The sequence below is a fragment of the Aquarana catesbeiana genome, linkage group LG05, assembly GCF_042186555.1.
Source record: "Aquarana catesbeiana isolate 2022-GZ linkage group LG05, ASM4218655v1, whole genome shotgun sequence".
Classification (NCBI taxonomy): Eukaryota; Metazoa; Chordata; class Amphibia; order Anura; family Ranidae; genus Aquarana; species Aquarana catesbeiana.
This window is the reverse complement of record NC_133328.1, coordinates 222714094-222738857: the sequence shown is the minus strand read 5'-3', so window position 1 is coordinate 222738857 and position 24764 is coordinate 222714094.

Below are 24764 nucleotides of genomic sequence, written 5' to 3'. Positions count from 1 at the left end.
CTGAGATTCCTCCACCCTTGCTTGTCAAAGGTAACGAAGAGTTTGAGGTTGAGGCTGTTATGGACTGCAGGAAGAGAAGAGGCCAGACACAGTTTTTAATTAAATGGAGGGGCTATGGCCCTGAAGATAATTCGTGGGAACCCTCTTCCAATGTACATGATAGGTTTATCTTGGTCTCATCAGACCACAGGACATGGTTCCAGTAATCCATGTCCCTAGTCTGCTTGTCTTCAGCAAACTGTTTGCAGGCTTTCTTGTGCATCATCTTTAGAAGAGTCTTCATACTGGGATGACAGCCATGTAGACCAATTTGATGCAGTGTGCGGCGTATGGTCTGAGCACTGACAGGCTGACCCCCCACCCTTTCAACCTCTGCAGCAAAGCTGGCAGCAATCATACATCTATTTCCCAAAGACAACCTCTAGATATGATGCTGAGCACGTGCACTCAACTTCTTTGGTCAACCATGGCGAGGCCTGTTCTGAGTGGAACCTGTCCTGTTAAATCGCTGTATGGTCTTGGCCACCGTGCTGCAGCTCAGTTTCAGGGTCTTGGCAATCTTCTTATAGCCTATGCCATCTTTATGTAGGGCAACATTTTTTTTTCAGATCCTCAGAGAGTTCTTTGCCATGAGGTGCCATGTTGAACTTCCAGTGACCAGTACGAGAGAGTGAGAGCGATAACACCAAATTTAACACACCTGCTCCCCATTCACACCTGAGACCTTGTAAATCTAACGAGTCACATGACACAGGGGAGGAAAAATGGCTAATTGGGCTCAATTTGCACATTTTCACTTAGGGGTGTACTCACTTTTGTTGCCAGCGGTTTAGACATTAATGGCTGTGTGTTGAGATATTTTGAGGGGACAGCAAATTTACACTGTTATACAAGCTGTACACTCACTATTTTACATTGTAGCAAAGTGTCATTTCTTCAGTGTTGCCACATGAAAAGATATGATATAATATTTACAAAAATGTGAGGGTTGTACTCACTTTTGTGAGATACTGTATGTTTAAAGCGCTGCGTAAAATTGATGACGCTATATAAGTACCTGAAATGAATAAATAAAATAAATGATAAATAAAAATAAAAGGGGATGAATTAACCCCCCTGGCGGTGTTCCCGAGTCTGGCTCGGGGTGGATTTTCAATACCAAAAGCGGTATCCCCGAGCCAGACTCTGGATTGCATCACAGGATCCATGTAGAGTTTACTTACCTTGTCCCCTGGATCATGCGATGTCTCCCCGCTGTGATCGGCGAAACCCCGTGTCTCGCTCGATTCACAGTGCCGAGCTCCGTTCCCTGCGAGCGTTGCGACGCACGGGGACGGAGTTCGGCGGCAAATTCAAAAAGTGAAACACACAGTACAGATACAGTATACTGTAATCTTACAGATTACAGTACTGTATCAAATAATTACACATCCCCTTTGTCCCTAGTGGTCTGCCCAGTGTCCTGCATGCAGTTTTATATTACAAAAACAGTTCTTTCTGCCTGGAAACTGGAGATTGTCCATAGCAACCAAAACTGTCCCTTTACATCAAAAGTGGTTTTAGACCAGTTAGAAAACAGCGATAATAAATTAGAATCACTTGCAGAATTGAGTGATAGTGATTTGTGGGGAAATCCGTCACCAAACACTAAAAGTAACGAAAGCGACAATTCTGCAACTGAGCAAATTTCAGTGTTTTTGATTTGATTACATTATTGAATAATTTTTATTATTATTATATTATAATTTGGTTTAATTATTTATAGTTATTTATTATATTATAATTTTTTATTTCATTTTTCAAACTTTATGATACCCGGGATGTCTACTAGACTCTTGTTTGGACAGATTTAAGTGAATTATTCCTAAGAATTACAGGCCTATAATATAAAACGCCAAATTTCTGTGCAAAATAATTGTACCGCTTTCAGCACCTAAAATCTGAAATAATCATACCGCCAGGGAGGTTAAAGCTGTAGGTGAATATACAAAATGGTAGGATATAGTAATTTAAGTGGTATTAAAAAAAATTTAAAAAAGGGAGAAAATGTGGTGTGGTTCCCCTTATGGTACAAACCAGACCCTCAAGAAGGCATGCAGCCTGGGGTGGTCAGTAAGGGGGGCATTTTCACTGCTATACCAGGCCTTTTAACACTGGGCATAACTTTGTTGACCCACTGGGGGTTATTTACTAAAGCTGGAGAGCTGGTGCAACTCTTCCTAGTAACCAATCAGCTTCCAGGTTTTATTGCCAAAGCTTAATTGAACAAGCTGAAGTTAGAAGCTTATTGGCTACCATGTACAGCTGCACCAGAATCTGAGTGCTCCAGTTTTGGTAAATCTATCCCAATATGTTGTGGCGGCGGTGAAATATTGACAGGTTGTTGTGGTTCACAATGAATCTTCATCACTGGATGACATGATTAATCATAGATTACAATAGTGGATAATAATTAAATTTTTACAAAAAAACAAAGCAAACATGTTATACTTATCTGTTCTGTGCAATTGTTTTGCACAGATCAGCCCTGATCCTCTTCTTGAATCCCCCTGCTGAGAGCCCCCATAGCAAGCCAATTGACACATACAATGGGGCTCAGCCCCCCCCCCCCCACTCCCTTGTCACTGGCTGTGATTGACAGTGGGAGCCAATGGCTGCTGTGTCTGAGCCAATGAGGGAGAGATCGGGCTCAGGTATGTATTGGGGGGAGTTGCACACAGAAGGTTTCTTTTTACCTTAATGTATAGATTGCATGAATGTAAAAACCTCCAGCCTTTAGAACCACTTTAATTTTACATGTCATGAGGAAAAATAATAATTCCATTTGTAAGTGATATTTATACTTGTGATAATATTTTTAAAGGAAAATTATCATGAAATAATATAAAGAATGGTTTTAAATAACTAATTCTTTGTATTTGCAATTATACCTAGTTAATGTAAGAAACCTAAAAAGAGATGGCCTTCAGTCAGTGGGAATCAGAACTGATCATTGAGAAACTGGGTATAATTTTTTTAAGGAATTGGTAACCCTTAATAAATACAGTATAGTATATTTTTCATGTGAAGCACATTTTATCTTTGACTAATGCATCTTCTATTTTTTTGCCTGTTTTGTAAATGTATCTGATGATATTTTTGTACAATATGTATAATGGAATACTACAATCTTAAAACAAAGAAATAGTGAATTTTTCATTTCCTGAATTTCTTTTCCAAGTACCGCTTTCCTGATATACTTCTGTGTCTTATTTCTTAGAGATCTATGCATCTGTAATTAATATGTTGAGCAGACACATGGATTACCTAATCAGTTGAGCATATATTTTTCTTCATATTTTTTTCTCCCTTTTAGGTTGAACTAGATGTGCCTTTTTTTCAACCTGACTAACTATGTAACTATATGCATTCTTCAACAATGGCTTTTACTGTGCTTAAAGTGACCCTTTCACACAAAAACAAACAAAAAAACAGGCACACTAAAAGAAAAAGAATACTTTTCAACAAGTGACAACTCCAATATTTTGTTGCAGGGCTACCACTGCTCCCTGGCCCTTACATCACTACTGTGCATTCTTTTTCTTTTACATGGTTCCTCTAGTCTTACTTGTGACAGGATTGCTTTAAGTGTAGGTTGTGTAGGGAAGTACACCATGTTATGGCAGAGGGATCAAAAGCAGATGAGGGCATTCTAGTTTCACTGGAAATACCCTTTACCATGGCTGATGCATCAATAGTCCTTTTCGGGTGTGGACTACCTCATATGATTAACTTGCATTGCTTTGCTAATAAAGTAAGTGTTAGAGAGTTAGGCTGCCCGTAAGTTAGGAAGGGGTTAAGGCTGCCAACTCCTGGGGTGTTCATGGCTTTGCCCCCTTATGACGAACCAAAAATACAAGGGGAGGCAACCTAGCTGGGTCTTTAGATCTTGGATGGTAAAGTACAAGGAGGACTGCAGCCACTTGTGACTGGACTCCACTCTTTGGGGGCTTCCCCCTTATTGGGTACCCAGTCAGAGTCCTGAACATGGTTATGGACTTTCATGGAAAGGACTTTGCTATCTATGAGTTATGAACTGGGCAGCCTGAGCTAGGATGTACTAGAACTGTGTATGGAGAGAGCTGTAAAATACTGTTTTACATTAATTCTGTATCTTCAAGAATTCTTCAGTAAATGTTTTAAAAGTTCCTACATGCCTGTCTAAAGTTCTTTGGCCAAGGGGTGAATGCAAGGTGTATAAAAGAACAGGGTTTATAAAGGGGATGAAGAGGAAAGTGGTGAGAGACACATTACACAGGCTTAACCTGTCGTGGATCTGGAGAAGAGGCTAGATAGCCATTGCTACGGGTAACCAAAGTGATGTCGGTTGGTAAAGCAGACAGCCAGCGTGAAGTGTGGCAGCTTGGCATGGATGATAGATTGCCCTGGTAGTGAGGGGGTTTGTGAGCTTAACCCCTTCCCTAGTGATTGGTGCCCCACATATACGGGACGGACATCACATTGCGGGGTATCCTATGTATCAAGCCTGTCAAGGTAGAGTAAAGAGAGATAAGAAAGATCCTTGGGAGTGCAGAAGCTCGGGTACATGTAGAGAATTCACTGCTTAAATGTCAGTGAGAAATCTTAGATCTTCAATGGGAGTGATGTGACATGATGGCTGTGTTGGAGTGGGACACAGGCTCTGTGGTGTCCCCTCAGAAGTCCTGCATCTAGTGTAAGAAGTCAGTGTGCAGTTAAGAAAAATGTGAATCACTGGGAAGCGCATTGTACACAAAGATTTAAATTCACTCTCGTTTCTGCCCCCCGTCTTCTTAGCATCCACGCTTTCCAGCTTACACACATTTGCACATAGGGCATGTTGCCTTCTTATATGATTTCCCAGCCTTTGGATGCTCTGCAGAAGGGATTTATTTGTGAAATAGAAGTTATATGGCAGGCTTTTCATAGCCATGACTCTATTAATACATCCCACAACTTTGGAGCGGTAGGAAATGTTGGTGTTCACACAAGGTGTTTAATGGAATTAATATATATATAAATAGAGCACTTTATGTCAGACAAGTCTAAGGAGGACTCTGTATACAAGTTCTTGCCTATATAGTAGTGTATAATTAAATGTGAAGTTGGAGTACTTGATTCTTCTAATCTTAAGGATATACAAGTCACGTACTGTATCTATGTACTTGTATGTTATGGTGGAGTGCTCAATTTTTCTAATTTTACACATACCCTTATTAAGTAAAGGGATTTAAGCTGCAGTATATTGGCCAATTATGTATGTTTTTTGTGTTTATGTTTTATGTTTTTTTTTCTTTTCTTCTTTCTACTTTGTAGAAAAGGTAGTATATAGTTTTTTTTACAAAGTACTGTATGTTTTTTCAGAGCCCAATATTTGCAGAATGCAGAATTTCATGAGTGACACATTGAGGAGTAGAGTCTCAGCCAGGTTTTTATTTTTTCTGTTTAACCTAAGTTGCACCAGTGACTCCTCCTTATTTGAAATACATGAACTAGTATATGTATTGCATTTATATTTGATGGACTTGGAGTACTTTTCATTACATTTTTGGACTAAAGAGTTAACTGGTAGTAGACAGCAGAAGTAGAACAAGCTTGCTTCTATTCTGTTTGTACCTCAGAGCTGCTTTCAAATGAAGGTGGTCTCTGCCTGTATAGACCAGGCATTAGCGGGCGCATTAGTGTGTATTCCATCAGTCATGTTAAGCTCTGTCCACAAGTACAAAGGAAAAAAAAGTTCTGCCTGTACGCTATTAATTTGTTTTTAATATTGTCTCCATGTTTTATTTTGCTGAGAAATCACTTTGAAAAACACCCCCCTAGCATTCCTGGCTGAGGCAGATGAGTAAGATGATTCATGAAGAATTTACTTCCTGGAATCCATCTGCCCTTATCTCGGGCAATCAGGCAAGAGGGTGTACTTAACTGAGAAAACCTCTCCTTCTCTCCTGATGACTCCTAGGATGTATGACATCATCTGCCTAGGCCTGGAAACCAGGAGGTAACGAAATAAATGTGAAAAAAAAAATTAAACCAAGAAAAATATGATATATTCTCCTCTCTGTTTACTAATGCTAGCAGCAAAATGATTAAAAATGTCAGTGCTGATTAAGAGAGTAAAGTTCTGCTTTATAAGAACAAATCTTCTTTCATAGAAATATAATTTTTTCATCTTTCCCTTTACAGTGCCTTGCAAAAGTATTCACCCCCCTTGGCATTTTTCATGTTTTGTTGCCTCACAACCTGGAATTAACATGGATTGTTTGAGGATTTGCATCATTTAATTTACAGAACATGCCCACAACTTTGAAGATTTTTTTTTTTTTTTTATTGTGAAGCAAACAGCAAATAGGACAAAATAACAGAAAAAGTAAATGCGCATAACTATTCACCCCCTAAATCCAATACTTTGTAGAGCCACCTTTTGCGGCTATCACAGCTCCAAGTCGCTTTTGATAAGTCTCTATGAGCTTGCCACTGGGACTTTTCCCAGGCCATTCCAATACATTTATATGTTTCCCCTTAAACCACTCAAGTGTTGCTTTAGCAGTGTGTTTGGGGTCATTGTCCTGCTGGAAGGTGAACCTCCATCCTAGCCTCAAATCACACACAGAGTGGTACAGGTTTTGCTCAAGAATATCCCTGTATTTAGCACCATCCATCTTTCCCTCAATTCTGACCAGCTTCCCAGTCCTGACTGCTAAAAAAAAAAAAACATCCCCACAGCATGATGCTGCCACCACCATGTTTCACTGTGGGGATGGTGTTCTTTGGGTGATGTGATGTGTTGGGTTTGCGCCAGAGATAGCATTTTCTTTTTGCCATTTTGTTTTTTGCTGAAAGTAATAGCTTTCTTTTGGCCACTCTGCCATAAAGCCCAACTCTATGGAGCGTACAGCTTATTGTCGTCCTATGTACAGATACTCCAGTCTCTGCTGTGGAACTCTGCAGCTCCTCCAGGGTTAACTTAGGTCTCTGTGCTGCCTCTTTAATTAATGCCTGGTCCGTGAGTTTTGGTATGTGGTCGTCTCTTGTCAGGTTTGCTGTTGTGCCATGTTCTTTCCATTTGGTTATGATAGATTTGACGGTGCTCCTAAGGATCATCAAAGACTTGGATATTTTTTTATAACCTAACCCTGACTTGTACTTCTCAACAACATTGTCCCTTACTTGTTTGGAGAGTTCCTTGATCTTCATGGCAGTGTTCTGTTAGTGGTGCCTCTTGCTTAGGTGTTGCAGCCTCTGGAGCCGTTCAAAAAGGTGTGTACAGGCATACCCCACATTTAAGTACATAATGGGGTTTATTTATTAAAGCTGGAAAGTGCAAAATCAGGCTCACTTCTGCATAGAAACCACCAACGAGCTTCTAACCTCAGCTTGTTCAATTAAGCTTTGGTAAAAAAAACCTGAAAGCCCATTGGTTTCTATGCAGAAGAACCTGATTTTGCACTTTCCAGCTTTAGTAAATAAGCCCCATTGTGTACTTAAAAGTGGGGTATGCCTGTATATGTAATGACAGATCATGTGACACTTAGATTGCACACAGGTGGACATCAGAAGTCACATAATTAGTGAAATGAAGGTAATTGGTTGCGCCAGAGCTTTTTATGGGCTTCATAACAAAGGGAGTGAATACATACGCACATACCAATTATCATTTTTTTATTTCTGAAAAATAGTTTTATGCATATATTTTTCTAATTTTACTTCACCAACTTAGACTATTGTGTTCTGATCCATCACATATAATTCAGATTAAAAAAACATTGAACTAAAGGCTGTAATGTAACAAAATAGCTAAAAAGCCAAGGGGGTGAATACTTTTGCAAGGCACTGTACATCTCTTAACATCCCACATTTACCTGAACTATGTGGAATATTAAAGTACATGCTGCAATGCACATCCATTGGGAAGGTATTTTGGGGTGTCATTCAGAATCACAAAGGCATATAGAAACTGCAACACAATAATGTGAATGGGCCCATATGCCCCGTACACACGGTCGGACTTTGATCGGACATTCCGACAACAAAATCCATGGATTTTTTCTGATGGATGTTGGCTCAAACTTGTCTTGCATACACACAGTCACACAAAGTTGTCGGAAAATCCGATCGTTCTGAACGCGGTGACATAAAACACGTACATCGGGACTATAAACGGGGCAGTAGCCAATAGCTTTCATCTCTTAATTTATTCTGAGCATGCGTGGCACTTTGTGCGTCGGATTTGTGTACACACGATCGGAATTTCCGACAACGGATTTTGTTGTTGGAAAATTTTATAGCAAGCTCTCAAACTTTGTGTGTCGGAAATTCCGATGGAAAATGTGTAATGGAGCCCACACACGGTCGGAATTTCCGACAACAAGGTCCTATCACACATTTTCCATTGGAAAATACGACCGTGTGTACAGGGCTAACCACTTCCCATCCAGGCCAATTCTGGCACTTTGCTCCTACATGTAAAAATCATCTTTTTTTTCTAGAAAATTACTTAGAACCCTCAAACATTATATATGTTTTTATAGCAGAGACCCTAGGGAATAAAATGGCTGTTGTTGCAACTTTTTATGTCTCACGGTATTTGCACAGCGATTTTTCAAACACTTTTTTTTGGAAAAAAAACTGTTTCATGAATAAAAAAAAAAGAAAAACAGTAAAGTTAGCCCAGTTTTTTCTATATAATGTGAAATATGATGTTACGCAGAGGAAATAGATACCTAACATGTCACGTTTTAAAATTACACACACTAGTGGAATGGCGCCAAACTTTGGTACTTAAAAATCTCCATAGGAGACGCTTTAAATTTTTTTACAGGTTACCTGTTTAGCGTTACAGAGGAGGTCTTGAGCTAGAATTGTTGCTTTTGCACTAACGCAGGCCACAATACCTTACATGTGTGATTTGAACACTGTTTACACATGTGGGCGCCACTTACGCATGCGTTCGCTTCTTTACGTGGGGACGGGGATGCTTTAAAATTCTTTTTTTTTTTTATTCTTTATTTTACTTTTATTTTGTTATTTTACACTTTCTCTTTAAAACATTTTTTTGATCACTTTTATTTCTTTTACAAGGAATGTAAACATCCCTTGTAATAGAAATAGTGGGTGACAGGTCCTCTTTATGGAGAGATGTGGAGTCTATAAGACCCCACATCTCTCCTACAGGTTGGAAAGGCTGAGATAAAAAAAAACCCTCTTTTGGCCTTTCCAGCCGCATCCCCGGCATTGTTTACATCTGCTGGCCCGGACATCATAACGTCGTGCCTGGGCCTCTGAGGGTCAAAGAGATGACTGGGGACCTTCTGTTCTCCGAAAATCTCTATGCTCAACTTCTGGCGGTGACTGATTCGTTCTCCGGCTGGCCAATTGCAGGAGCGAGCCGGTAAAAGCACCGGAGGTCCGCGGGAGGGGGGGGGACATCGGCTCCCATCGCCTGTAAGAACAATCAAGTGCCTGAACTCCCACAATGATTGTTCTTACGGTGCACAGAATAGCTGGCTGAAAAAGAAGATATCTGAATGATGCCTGTAGCTGCAGGCATCTTTCAGATATCCCCACTCAAAGTCCAGGGCGTCATTTGATGGCCTACGGGCTGGAAGTGGTTAAACCATCCAAATGAAGAAAAAGGTAATACTGCACCCCAGTCCACTAAAAGCTTTTTTCCTTTATTCCAAATCTTCATGGGATATGGGATAAAGCTCTGAAGAGTTTGCCACTGTACTCAGTGCTTAATAAAAGAGATATGCTAATCCACTGCAGATCATTCGTAAGTACTTGCTTTTCAACTTTTTTCTTATCCCTTGTTGCATCATAGTGCTGCTTAGCTCCTCTAGCCTCTTTGAAGTGTTTAGGAATCAGAGAGGAACCAACTGCATCAACATCTGAGGGGCATAGCAAGGTTGAAAGTCCATTTTAATTAATTGATTGATAGCAACTAGTTAAAGTGATTGTAAACGTTAACCTTGTAAAACAACCCATTCAGTTTAAAGTGCTAGTAAACCACCGGCTTATTTTTTTAAACATGCAAAGCAAATTTATAATGTGCTAGTATTCATTGCTCCAGTTCTTTGATTGGACGAGCCAGGATGACATCACTCCCACATATGCGCATGGGAGCCACTGTTTATGGCTATGCCATTCCTTTAGAGCGTATGTGCCGGTGACGTCAGTATCTCCTAAATGGTGCAAGTTTAGGAGATATTTACTGTACCTATAGGTAAGCCTTATCATAGGCTTACCTATAGGTAAAAATCCACCAAGGGAGTTTACTCCCACTTTAGAATAGAAATGAAAGGCCAAACATTTGTGTATAGATATATAAAAAAAAACATTATAAATACCTTTTTCCCCTTCCTCAAAAAAAACAAAAAAACCCTTTTCCTTTCTGGAACACACAAAATGGATGTCAGATCCAAAATAACTGAAGCTGGTACAAGATGGCGGGTGATTCACTGATTCAGTAATGATCATCTCACATTTCCTGTCTTACATTCATGTACTCCAGAGATGACTACATGACATGTCTCATGGCAGGCTTCCTGATGGAAAACAAAACTGTAAACTATGCCTGCATAATGTGGGTTGCCACTTGTAATCTTCATTGGAAGCCTGTGTGACAAGGAGACAATGCAGGGGCACAATTAGGAGTCAGGGTCGGGTGTTGCCTTCCTAAATTAGGAGCAATCTTTATAGATGGATCACTAGATAATATTTTGTTGAATGCTCCAGATTTCATCAGGTTAAAAATTAATTTTGAAATTACATTACCATGTTAAAACTTATATAGGGTCTTAGTGGCCAGCAGAGGCGGCTGGTGTTTTTTTTTTTTTGGGGGGGGGGGGGGGGCGGCAAACAACCACTCACCCTTCCCGAGCTGTTTGCTGGTCGGTCTGGCACTTAAGCCATCATGGCAGGTGGCAGGCAGCATGGTGCAGCGGCTCGGTTCTGAGTCCTCTCCTCCATGGCGGCTTCCAGCTCCTCCCCTCGTCCTCCTTGGCATCCAATAAGATCCCCTGTCCTTTCAGCTAATCAGGTGACTGGTATCAAAACCCGCTCCTGAATGGACAGGAGGATGATCAGTGTTACAACAGCGAATATTGATTTGCTGTTGTAACACACCTGGGTGGGCTCGGAGTGCACTTTCTGTGACGCTAGCCTCTGGCTCTAATCGGTGCTTAAAAAAAGCATACTCGCATTAATATCCATGCACCGATGTCTTGAAAGGGGCTGGGCGCATGGATAGGGGAGGTGGTGATGAACAGGGGGGAGGCGGCACCCGTGCGCCCTTAATGGATGGGCCAGCCCCTGATGGCCAGGTTTAATATTCCATAGTGCTGGAATTCTCTCACGGTTCCCGATTAAGTTTGAAGTAACTTATAAAATGAAACGTTTGCATCCCAAGCATATAAATGACTTTATACTACAACAAATCTGATCTAAATAAGCCTAGAAAAACAACCAGCAAAGCATCGGTATATTTAGAATCCGGCTGCAGTGTCTAATGGAATATTGCTACACACTGACAAAACTTGGAAGAGACCAGTAGACATTATGAAATACTGCACACACAAAAATAAATCTCTAGATACAAAATAAATCCTTTTATGGTTTCTAAATTACACTCACATTTTTCTCTGCAGAGGCAGTGCTCTGTTTTCTATTTGTTTTATATCATACTGACATCTAATATATTGAACAGATTTGAAGGGGGTCAATGACAACTCATCATCTAAAGCTTGACACAGATATCAGATCTAAATAGATTCAAAAATCTAGTAGAGTTAAAGGGCCACTAAAACAAAAACACAAGCTGGCTCCTATAAAAGAGTGCTGAAAATGTTTTATGGATATGTTTGTCAGAACTGACGATAATGAGATAAAACGTTGACAAGGAAAGAAGATTTAGTTATAAACAGCTAACTTCCTGTCTAGTAATCCTGCAGAAGGCGTCTGTAGAATGTGTAATCTCACAATTATATTATATATAATAATTATATTATATTATAATATATTATTATTATTATATTATAAGCACTCAGCCACTCATGAAATCCATTCATCTTTTTTCAGCGCACAACTTTACACCAGCATGGGTACCATTTCTTATCAAATTAATTCCTGTGGGATCTTCACAACAGTGCAAGATATATATATATATATATATATAATGACATCCAATCGCCAACCACCATATAGCAGCTTTACTGCTACAGGGCGGCTGCTCTGTGCAGAATCACATATATATATATATATATATATATATATATATATATATATATATATATATATATATATATATATATGCACATGATTCTGCACTTCCGGGTGGGGCCACGTGCTATCAAGGTGCCGCTTCTGCTGCGGGTGCTGGCCAATGGATAACCATCGGCACCCACTGATCGGCGAGAAGATACATTAGACAGAGCTCTGTATATGTAAACAATGCAGAGCTCCGTCCTGTCAGGGGTGATGTGCCAGATTTTGTTCCCCTGCACAGCAGGGAATAAAATCCAGCACATCCTTTAGTGAAAGCAGCACGCTGCACGCACAAAAACACTGGTTAGGTACACATTTAACTCTTTGTGTAACCCTTTTCCAGCCAGTGTCATTAGTACAGTGACAGTGCATATACAAGGCATACCCCACTTTTAAGTACACAATGGGGTTTATTTATTATAGCTGGAGAGTGCAAAATCAGGCTCACTTCTGCATAGAAACCAATGAGCTTTTAACCCCAATTTGTTCAATTAAGCTTTGGTAATAAAACCTGGAAGCTCATTGTTTTCTATGCAGAAGTGAGCCTGATTTTGCACTCTCCAGCTATAATACATAAACCCCATTGTTTACTTAAAAATGGGGTATGCCTGTATCTAGCACTGATCACTGTAGTACTGTCACTGACAAAGTGTCAGTGTCGGATTGTCTGCCGCAATATCACAGTTCCGCTATAAGTTGCTGATCGCCGGCATTACTAGTATAAATAAATAGATGAATAAACATTTTAGTATATATCCCATAGTTTTTAGACTCTGCGCAACCAATCAATATACACTTATTGGGATTTTGTTCTACCAAAAATATGTAGCAGAATACATATTGGCCTAAATTTATGCAGAAATTCGATTTTTTACATTTTGTTATTTTATTATGTTTTATAGCAGAAAGTAAAAAATATTGTTTTTTTTCAAAATTGTCTGTCTTTTTTTTTGTTTATAGCGCAAAAAAATAAAAACCCAGTGGTGATCTAATTGTGGGGAAAAAAAATATATACATTTCATTTTTGTACAGCGTTGCATGACCGTGCAACTATCAGATAAAGTAATGCAGTGCCGTATAGCAAAAAATAGCCTGGTCATGAAGGGGGTAAAATCTTCTGGAGGTCAAGTGGTTAAATGAAGGTCTTCACCATCAGAACACAGAGACAGTTCACTAATATAAGAATTCCAGATACACCTTGCACTGTCAAGGATGCTCATTTAAAAATATGGTATTGTTGACTTTAGCCCCTTCCCCCATCCTCTGCTATAGACAGGAGGGTGATAGCAATAATGGAATAGGCACTTGATGTTCTGCACTGTAAATGGATTAAATATCTGAAAGCAAAACTAGCTCCAAATCAATTGTTTTATTAGCACATACCTATATGGGGAACACACCACTATACAGAATATGTGTATATCAGGAAGTGTCCCAAATGGCTTCAGCACACCTTGCTTGGAAAGTGTTGTGGTCCGCCACACACAGAGCTTCACATCTGCTCATCTTTGGTTAGCTGTGTCCTTCACCCTCTCCTATGCACCACCATGACTTGACACATTGACATACAAACTGCTTACAACATGCATATTGTTACATAAACTGCTAACACCACACATTTCGTTACATACAGTGCCTTGAAAAAGTATTCATACCCCTTGACATTTTCCACATTTTGTCACGTTACAACGAAAAATGTAATTTTTTTATTTTATTGGGATTTTATGTCATAGACCAAAACAAAGTGGCACATAATTGTGAAGTGAAAGGAAAATGATAAATGATTTTTACATTTTTTTACAACTAAATATCTGATAAGTGTGGCGTGCATTTGTATTCAGCCCCCCTGAGTCAATACTTTGTAGAACCACCTTTTGCTGCAATTACAGCTGAAAGTCTTTTTGAGTATGTCTTTACCAGCTTTGCACATCTAGAAAGTGAAATTTTTGCCCATTCTTCTTTGCAAAATAGCTCAAGCTCTGTCAGATTGGATGGAGAGCGTCTGTGAACAGCAAATTTCAAGTCTTGCCACAGATTTTCTATTGGATTTAGGTCTGAATTTTGACTGGGCCATTCTAACACATGAATATGCTTTGATCTTAACCATTCCATTACAGCTCTGGCTGTATGATTAGGGTCGTTATCCTGCTAGAAGGTAAACCTCTGTCCCAGTCTCAAGTCTTTTGCAGACTCTTAGAAGAAAACCCGTTAGATTGACCTGTATTTGCCTCCATCCATTTTCCCATCAACTCTGACCAGCTTCCCTGTCCCTGCTGAAGAAAAGCATCCCCACAACATGTAAATTGGATGTGACCTGGCACACACACTATAGTATACATGGTGACCTCCATCCCTAAATTAGTTTATAGAAAAGGAGAACTGTGGGACTTTAAATGAGGCGACCGCCATATTAGATATGGACGAAAACATAAAGTTGAAGTTACAGTACATGATTTGTTGTTACACTGAAGAAAAATATTGTATCAAATAGGTAGTCACGTGACTTAAACTAAATATGCTGCTACATAGCATGCAATACAAATAGGAATTAGACATAGTAAATGTACATGATAAGATAAATAGGTTAAAAAACATGTATTATAGGAACAGATAACGTTGTGCATCTAGTGGCACTTAACGCGTTTCCTGGCATTACAGCCATTCATCAGGGGTGTTGTGAAGTAATATACTGGAAAGGAAATGGACAATGGTTAATGGTAATGCCCTTAGAATAAGGGAGGACAGAGAGATTGTATCCCAACAAGGTGGAGATAAATTGGAATACTTACTACACAGCCTCAAAGCCAGGTCCGGTATCTGCCAAGGACTAATTTAGGGATCGAGGTCGCCATGTGTGCAATAGTGTGTGTGCCAGGTCACATCCAATTTACTGTTTGACAAATATTTGGGTGGAAGACACCCACTCCCAGTGACCTGTCACACAGGTCACTGTGTGACAGGTCACTGTGTGTTTCTGCCACACATAGCGTTTTGCTTGTAGGCCAAAAAGTTACATTTTGGTCTCATCTGCCCAGAGCACCTTCTTCCACGTTTGCTGTGTCCCCCACATGGCTTCTCACAAACTGCAAACGTGACTTCTTATGGCTTTCTTTCAACAATGGCTTTCCATTCTTCCATAAAGGCCAGATTTGTGGAGTGCACGACTAATAGTTGTCCTGTGGACAGATTCTCTCATCTGAGCTGTGGATCTCTGCAGCTTCTCCAGAGTTACCATGGGCCTCTTGGCTGCTTCTATGATTAATGCTCTCCTTGCCCGGCCTGTCAGTTTAGGTGGACGACCATATCTTGGTAGGTTTGCAGTTGTGCCATACTCTTTCTATTTTTGGATGATGGATTGAACAGTGCTCTGTGAAATGTTCAAAGCTTGGGATATGTTTTTATAACCTAACCCTGCTTTAAACTTCTCCACAACTTTATCCCTGACCTGTCTGGTGTATTCCTTGGCCTTCCTGATGCTGTTTGTTCACTAAGGTTCTCTAACAAACCTCTGAGGGCTTCACAAAACAGCTGTATTTATACTGAGATGAACCACTTGCCTACCAAGCACTTACACCCCCTTCCTGCCCAAGCCATTTTTCAGCTTTCAGCGCTGTCACACTTTGAATGACAATTGCGCGGCCGTGCTACACTGTACCCAAACAAATTTTTTATCATTTTAGTCACACAAATAGAGCTTTTTTTGGTGGTATTTAATCACTGCTGGATTTTTTATTTTTTACAAAAAAAGACCAAAAATTTTGAAAAAAAATTTTTTTATACCTTTTTTCTGTCAGTAAATTTTGTAACTAAGTAATTTTTTGCCATCACTGATGTGCGCTGATGAGGCGGCATTGATGGGCACTGATGAGGTGGCACTAATGAGGAGGCACTAATATGCCGCACTTATGGGCACTGATAGGTGGCACTGATAGGTGGCACTGATGGGCACTAATAGGTGGCACTGATGGGCACTGATAGGTGGCACTGGTGAGAACTGATAGGTGGCACTGGTGGGCACTGATAGGTCGACACGGTTAGGCAGCATGGATAGGCAGTACTGATGGGCACTGATGGGCATTGCTGGGTGGCACTGATGGGCAATACTGATGGGCATTGATTGACAGCAGTGATGGGCATTAATGAGCGGCACTGATTGCCAGCACTGACGGGCATAGCTAATGTGCACTGATTGGTGGCACTTGTGGGCACTGATTACTGCCACTGGTGGGCACTGATTGCTAGCATTGGTGGGCACTGGTGGGCACTGTATGGGGACACTGTATTGCTATACTGTAATAAGAGCACTGATGATCAGCCACGGACGCGGCTCTTTACAGAGATCGGGGTCGTGCCGTGTCCTAGCAACACGGCGCGGCCACGATTGGCGCGCGAGAGCGGCCGTTCTGGGACGCCGTCCTATGACGGCATCCCAGAAAGAGAGCCGCACCGCCCCTCCGACATTTGACAGTGGGTGGGCAGCAACTAGTTAAATTACATACAGGTGGACTCTATTTACTAATTAGGTGACTTCTGAAGGCAATTGATTTTAGCTAGGGGTATCAGAGTAAAGGGGGGTGAATACAAATGCACGCCACACTTTTCACATACTTATTTGTAAAAAGTTTTGAAAAACATTTATCATTTTCCTTCCACTTCACAATTATGTGCCACTTTGTGTTGGTCTATCACTTAAAATTCCAAGAAAATACATTTACTTTTTGGTTGTAACATGACAAAATGTGGAAAATTTCAAGGGGTTTGAATACTTTTTTCCAGGCACTGTAAGTTGTTTGTCATTTACAATGACAAGAGAGGTACAGAATATACTTAATGAATTAACATAGCAAACAGATAGTGATTCAGCATGATCATAAACAGCACATTAGAGGATTTCAACTCGTGCCACAAATTCGTTACATCTGTGCTAAACTGGCTGTATTAACAAAGCACTACACTGACACCTTGGCAGTTGGAATATGGGCTTCTCATAACAAATCCGTTTATATTATAAACTGCTTTTGCTTTTCAATTGAAATAAACTTTAATATTTAAATACAGTATACGATATGTATTTCTTTTCATTAAACTGTATTTCCTCATTTCAGTTACCTATTATTCTAGTCTCTTTGAAAGACCGCTCTAAAAATAAAAGCATGGTGCAATTAGTTTGGGTCACTTGTCCAAAAGTCCTCATTCCATTGCAGCTTTAGTAGATTGAGAGTAGATTTTTGAAACATCTGCTTTTTATTATTCAGCTTTTCTGTGTTTATTATTTCACGTGATAACTATCATGCAATACTTGTGTGAAAACCCAAGGAGAACAATAACCTATTTATCAAGATCCTAGGAGCTGTGTTTTCCAGTAGGTTTGAATTTAGCTTGGTTTTAACTGAGAGCTTAATTCATAAAATAACACCTCTGCTTGGAATGCATTTAAAGGCCACTTTGCAAGGACACACAGCGAGTGGGTACTATGCAAACATTTCTAAAAAAATAAAATAAATTATCAAGCATAAGTATATAAATTTTCAGCTTCAAGCATCAGGACATCCTATGCTGCCTCCATGCTGTCTTTCACAGTTGGGCCATATTGTAAAAATCAGTATGAGGCCTCATGTTCAGATCCAAGATGTTTCTTTCACAAAGGAAACAAAACAAAGATTCATTTAGTTGTATTTTGTTTTGAAGGTCCCTTTATCTACAGTTATAGCAACAATTTATTTATGCATATCTGCAAATTTATAGTAGCATAGAGCATCCATATTTTAAAATTAGAGATATAGATATACAAGTATTTAATTGAACACAGCAAGGACTCAAATATATTCGGAGAATCGCATAAATAAACTGTTATATACAACTGCATACTAGAACAGTTGTTTGATTGTTTTGGCATTGAGAAAAATAGAACATGTTTTAGGAAGGAAATGTACATGAATTCTTAAAAATGAGTACTCGGGTAATGATTATCTGTTATGCCGTGTACACACGGTCGGACTTTTCGGCTACAAAAGTCCGACAGCCCATCCGACAGACTTTCGACGGACTTTCGACGGACTTTTGGCGGACTTTTGGCGGACTTGCGGCAGACTTTCTAACGAACGGACTTGCCTACATATGATCACACCAAAGTCCGATGGATTCGTACGTGATGACGTACACCGGACTAAAATAAGAAAGTTGATAGCCAGTAGCCAATAGCTGCCCTAGCGTGGGTTTTTGTCCGTCGGACTAGCATACAGACGAGCGGATTTCTGGGTCCGGTGGAGTTACGACGTAAAGATTTGAAGCATGTTTCAAATCTAAAGTCCGTCAGATTTGCGGCTGGAAAAGTCAGCTGAAAGTCCGGGGAAGCCCACACACGATCGGATTGTCAGCCGGCTTTAGTCCGTCGGCGTCCGTCGGACTTTTGTAGACGAAAAGTCCGACTGTGTGTACACGGCATTAGAGCAATATTGAGATAGACAAAAGTCTGATGTAAATAGTGTTAAATGATAACAAACATGGGCTATGCTAATATGTTTCAAACTATTTCAATGCTTTGTTATGACCTTAAACAAAGCATAAGCAAATTATTTTCAACGTAAGGTGACTTGGATTCTGTATTAATTAAAAAAATATTTTTTATTCATTTTGTATATATTTTCCCACAAGAACTATTTTCAAAATGATTCATTTTAATTTGGTTGGAGCTGGATGAGACAGCCTGTGTGTAAAATTATGCTTACCTTTTCAACCCCAATACAAAAATCTTTTGATGTGAGATTCTACCAGTGATCTCTTCCATTTACTGCAGGAGTCTGTCTTATAGTGCACCTATGCTCAAAAATAGAGCAATTCCTGTTATATAGGGAATATCTAGTAATGTAAATAGTGCCTAACTGATATGTGGGAAAATCTTTAGTTTTTTGCTGAGAATTTCCATTTCACTTCCTAACATGGGACATTACCTAGGCATTCCTGCGCCAACAGCCACTGGTGTTAGATCATATATGGCTAATTTAATAATTAGTAATTTAATTGGATTTGGACTGTTTTCCTGGGCACTATACTGATTGCTGACAATGTCTGCCTATTACTCTTCTAAGGGCCTGCTAGAGAAGAGACTATATTAGGACCTGCAATACCATCCTGCTTTTTCTTCAGCTTGATATCAAGTAGCAGAAATCACCCTCCTACACTGTTCCTGCTGCCTCTTGAGCTTATTTACCCCTTGTGCTGCCTTTGTTTGATGTGCCACTGATCATTCCCCCACTAGTGCTGCTTCTGTAAGTGTTTATGTGGTGCCTCTCATGCCTTACAAGCAAAGCCCTGCACCTCTGCCAATATGGTGTCACACCATGACACTGTCATACAGTGCTGGGACAAAGCCATCTAGAGCCCAGGGCAAACATATGAAACTGCCCCCTCCCCCAAAGTTGTATGAGCATTATGTGTTAGAACCCCCTCCCCCCCCAAAAAAACAAAAAAAAAAACGAAAGAGCACTCATCTGCATGCTTAGCCCCTAAGAAAAAATTTCCCCTCCTCCCAGGGAAAATCTGCCCTCCTGTTGAAATTGCCCCTTGCAGCACAAATCTTCCCCCTCCCTCATTACCCCTCCCAGCTCAAATTCCCTCTCTCCTTAAATCCTCCCAGCATAAATCCCCCCTCCAAAAAAAAAATCACTCCTCCTAGTACGAATCCTCTGCCCCTCAAATTTCCCCACTGAGTACACACCTCCCCCCCACTCCAAATCCCTCCTTCCAGCACAAATTCCCGCCCACAAATTTTCCCTCCTACCATAGATTGCCTACAATCATCCCTATTAGCACAAATCCCCCCCATAAAAATTTCCCCTCCTAGCACAAACCCCCTTACCATATCACTTCTTCTAGCACAAATCCTCTTTCCCAGTCCCCTCTCTCAACACAAATCCCGCCCAAATCACCTTTCCTAGCACACACCCCCAAATTTCCTCACCTAGAACTATTCTTACTCACTGCTGCCCCCCACATTCCCCCACCCAACACAAATCCCTTCACTCCCATCTCCTCGTGATGCCCCCGCCTCACATGATGCTACAGTGCCCAGGGCAGCTGCCCCTCCTGCCCACCCCTTGTCCTGACCTTGCTGTTATGACATGATAAGTTGATCCTGGGGAAAGGATCAGCTGTATGAAGCCTGCAAGCAATACTAATGACTAGTCCTTAGACCCCTACTCGACTCTAATGGCATCCACTATCTTGGTCTAGGCTTTAAAGCCATTTTAAATTTAGGTTCAGTTATGAAGTAAGCATTAGGGAAGCCGAGTCTGGGTAGTAATATCAGAAAACATTATCTTTGAAGGGCACACATTACTATGGCAGCATAGTAGGGCTGTAGGCTAGGTTATACTAGATATCGTCTATGAGATGAGTATTACTTTGCAATCTTCCTTCATAGGAATGGCACTTAAGCAAACTAAAAGAAGTTTATGGCTTCTGGTGCCATTTACATAAAGAGTTTGCTCTGACTTGACAAAGTCAATTTCGATCACAACCTGCTGACTCCAGTCTTTCATCTGTGAAAAGTTTTGAGGTACAAACTTTAGAGAGCTGGGAATATTTAACAGGATAAAGAAGTGAAGATCAAGCATATTTTTATTGCATTAAAGTGGTTGTAAACCATTACATATACCCAGTGAAGTGGTTAGCCTCAGGTGATACACAGAGATAAACAAATCCTTCTACATAAATTGAAATTGTTTATCTTCAACCCTCTCCCCTCTACAGCCATTTAAACTGCACTGTTTACATGGCATTTTTGAGCTTCAGGAGGCAGGGATCTGATGTCATAACCTGCACAACATAAAGAGAAGTGCTGAGTGTAATCTGAGACTGGAGCTGAGGCTATCAATCACCTCCTGTGTGCTGGATGGGGGGGCAGGGCTATCTCCTGTGATTGCTAGGTGTCAGGATAAATTATCAGAAGTGACTCATGCAGATAGGTGAGAGAGGAGAGAAAAGCTAGAAACCACACTAGGTGCTATGGATTGAGGAAAGTACACAATATAGAAGGATATGCTTTGTTCATTTTCCATTTCAGAGGTTTAAACCACTCAAAAGTAATAGAGAGCATCACATTCAATAAAGAAATATATGGAACTGGTGAAACAGTGAAAAAAAAAAAAAAAAACACAATAAGCACAGAAAAAAGACCTGACAAAGGTTATCGCATGACAAAAGGTTATTGGCAATAAAGTTAGCTGGAATGAGAAAAAAATGTTTCCCTACAATTGGGACTCCTTCGTCAGGATTGAGTGATGTCTCACACTGGATGGATGTTTATACACAAAGTAAGCATAAAGGGGGCTGGGAGATTTAAAGGGGCTGACAAGAGCACTCTGCTCAGCTGGAGACTTGCCTAGCTGTTGAAGGGTGTATGTGAGGTGGATTATTGAGGACGCAGGGTGTATGGTGGGGGATTATGAAGGGTGCTAGCTGTATGATGGGGGATTCTGAAGAATGCAGGGTATATAGAGGGATTCTGGAGACTGCAGGGTGAATGGTGGGGGATTATGAAGGGTGCTAGGTGTATGATGGGAGATTCTGAAGAATGCAGGGTATATAGAGGGATTCTGGAGACTGCAGGGTGAATGGTGGGGGATTATGAAGGGTGCTAGGTGTATGGTGGGGGATTCTGAAGAATGCAGGGTATATAGAGGGATTCTGGAGACTGCAGGGTGAATGGTGGGGGATTATGAAGGGTGCTAGGTGTATGAAGGGAGATTCTGAAGAATGCAGGCTGTATAGAGGGATTCTGGAGACTGCAGAGTGTATGGTGGGGGATTATGAAGGGTGCTAGGTGTATGATGGGAGATTCTGAAGAATGCAGGGTATATAGAGAGATTCTGGAGACTGCAGGGTGTATGGTGGGGGATTATGAAGAGTGCTAGGTGTATGGTGGGGGATTCTGAAAAATGCAGGGTGTATAGAGGGATTCTGGAGACTGCAGAGTGTATGGTGGGGGATTATGAAGGGTGCTAGGTGTATGGTGGGGGATTCTGAAGAATGCAGGGTATATAGAGGGATTCTGGAGACTGCAGGGTGAATGGTGGGGGATTATGAAGGGTGCTAGGTGTATGAAGGGAGATTCTGAAGAATGCAGGCTGTATAGAGGGATTCTGGAGACTGCAGAGTGTATGGTAGGGGATTATGAAGGGTGCTAGGTGTATGATGGGAGATTCTGAAGAATGCAGGGTGTATAGAGGGATTCTGGAGACTGCAGAGTGTATGGTGGGGGATTACACAAAACAAAAAAAACAAGTGCAGAGATAAAAATCCAGATGGATACTGGATAACTGACACCACAGTAAGGGCCGCTCCAACAACTCATATGAACATAATGAGAAAAAGCTAAAACAGTCACCAAAGAGTGCTATCAATACGGGGTGAACATAACTTGGAGCCCAGGAGTGAAGGAATAAAACCATAACACAGTTTATTGACACATTCTAAAACTTGCAACTACAAATGACACCTTACCTTAGGTGGCGGATTCTAGAGGGTGCGAGGTTTATGGGGGATTCTGAGGAAAGTAGGCTGTATTGTTGGGGCTCTGAAGGAGACCGGGAGTATGGTGTGGTATTCATAGGATGCAGGGTATATGGGAGGAGAACATAAAGAAAACAAGATAGCTGCCATTGAGGGTACTTACTCCAGTGCATGTGTGTCTTGGTGCCTCTTATTTGTTTATTTTGTCTTATTATTGATATTAGGTGGTTATTATTAGTGATTTTGGTGGTGTGGCTTCAATGGCGGCATGAGGTTTAATGGGTGTGGTTAAATTATTATCATGGTCAGTAGAGTGTCAGTGAATTTCATTTAAAAAATATGATAACCTTAAAGAAAAGAGTTAAATAAAAACTGACAAGAAGCTGTCAATGGAGGAGAAAGATGGGTGAGAAGGCAGGAGACGAAGAAAGGAGGAAAAAGGCATCAGTAAAGAGAGGACGCATATTGCTGAAAAGCTGAGAGAAGGACGACAACTAAGGAGGATGGCAAAAAAGAAAATGAAGGACAGCTGAGAAGGAAGAAAGAGGAAATGACATTTAAGAAAGATAGTGAAGAAGTGTGACTTTGAATGAGGGAGGGAAAAGATGGCTGAGAAGGTGGGAGATTAAGGACAAAGAAGAAGGTAAGAGACAGCTAAGAGTCAGGTGGATAAACAGGTTTGAGACTACAGTTGAAAAGGAAGTAGGAGAATGGTGGCTGATTAGAAGGGAGGAGGACAGGTGATTGGAAGGGTAGAGAAAGATGGCTGATAAGGAGAAAAGAAAAGAATGGGTGAGGAGTGACTGAAGTTTGAGGTTTAGAGAATGAATGGCACAGGTGAACATGTGGATAGTACAAGAAAATGAAAGGATGCATTTGTAAACACGAATGAGGAGGGCGTGTGGAGGGAACAAGTGACAAATCTTACGTTTGTATTTACAAAAATAAAAAACTTTAATTCAACACATGTATCCTGACATATCTGGCAGTCATAGAAAATGTAGAAATAATGTACTAGTTTACAAATGTTTTTAAATCTGAAGCACACATTTACACACATGTTCATACCCTACGGTCATGGAAGGTTATTCCAACCAAACAATTAGATTCCAGCTTTCAGCAATTTAGCCTATTAGGTGAAATGATATCTCTAATTGGTGAGTACCGGCTCCTGGACTTTGTATCTTTATCTTATAAACTAATGCCAAGCTGTGTTTCAAATGTAGAAGACAAGTTAATAAACCAATCAAATACCTTAAACTTTCTGTTTGCATGGCAAAATGTTAATTTTAGCACCAGGTTAAACAATGGCCATAACAATGATTTAAAGGCTGATGAAACATATCAAATCCACTGAAATATCCTGTCCTCTGGAGGCTGTATAAAAAGTACCTAAATACATTCCATGTCTGACTCAACTCAAATTGGATTGGAAAGCTTTCAATGTGATTATCATCCTGTCAGTGTGTCACATTTGTTGATGTGTCTGACAACCTCAAATGAGTTTTTATTAAAAGAAAATTGTGCCATAGCCCAGAACCATATGGGTGTGATTGGCACTTTAGCTGCACTTGCCCCACTGGTCAATACACACACACGGCTAGATATCTAAATTCGCAGCCTGTAGACTAAAACTAAACTAATGTATCAAGGCCGGGCATAGCAGGGTAAACAGCACAATACATCTGCATTTCTGTTTCTTTTTTTTTATTTTGTCTGGATAATTCTTAACCCTTTAGGTACGGATAACTACAAAATGTAATAGGGAGGGGTGCATTCAAAGGCTGCTGAGTAAAGCCATAGACTCTGATTAGTAAGTGTATGCTTTAACTCCTTGCCGACCAGCGCATGACGATGTACATCGGCACAATGGCACAGGTGGGCAAATGGGCATACAGGTACGTCACCTTTAAATCGCGGCATTCTGGGTGCGTGCGCGCCCACAGCAGACTTAGTGACCGTGCCCGCGG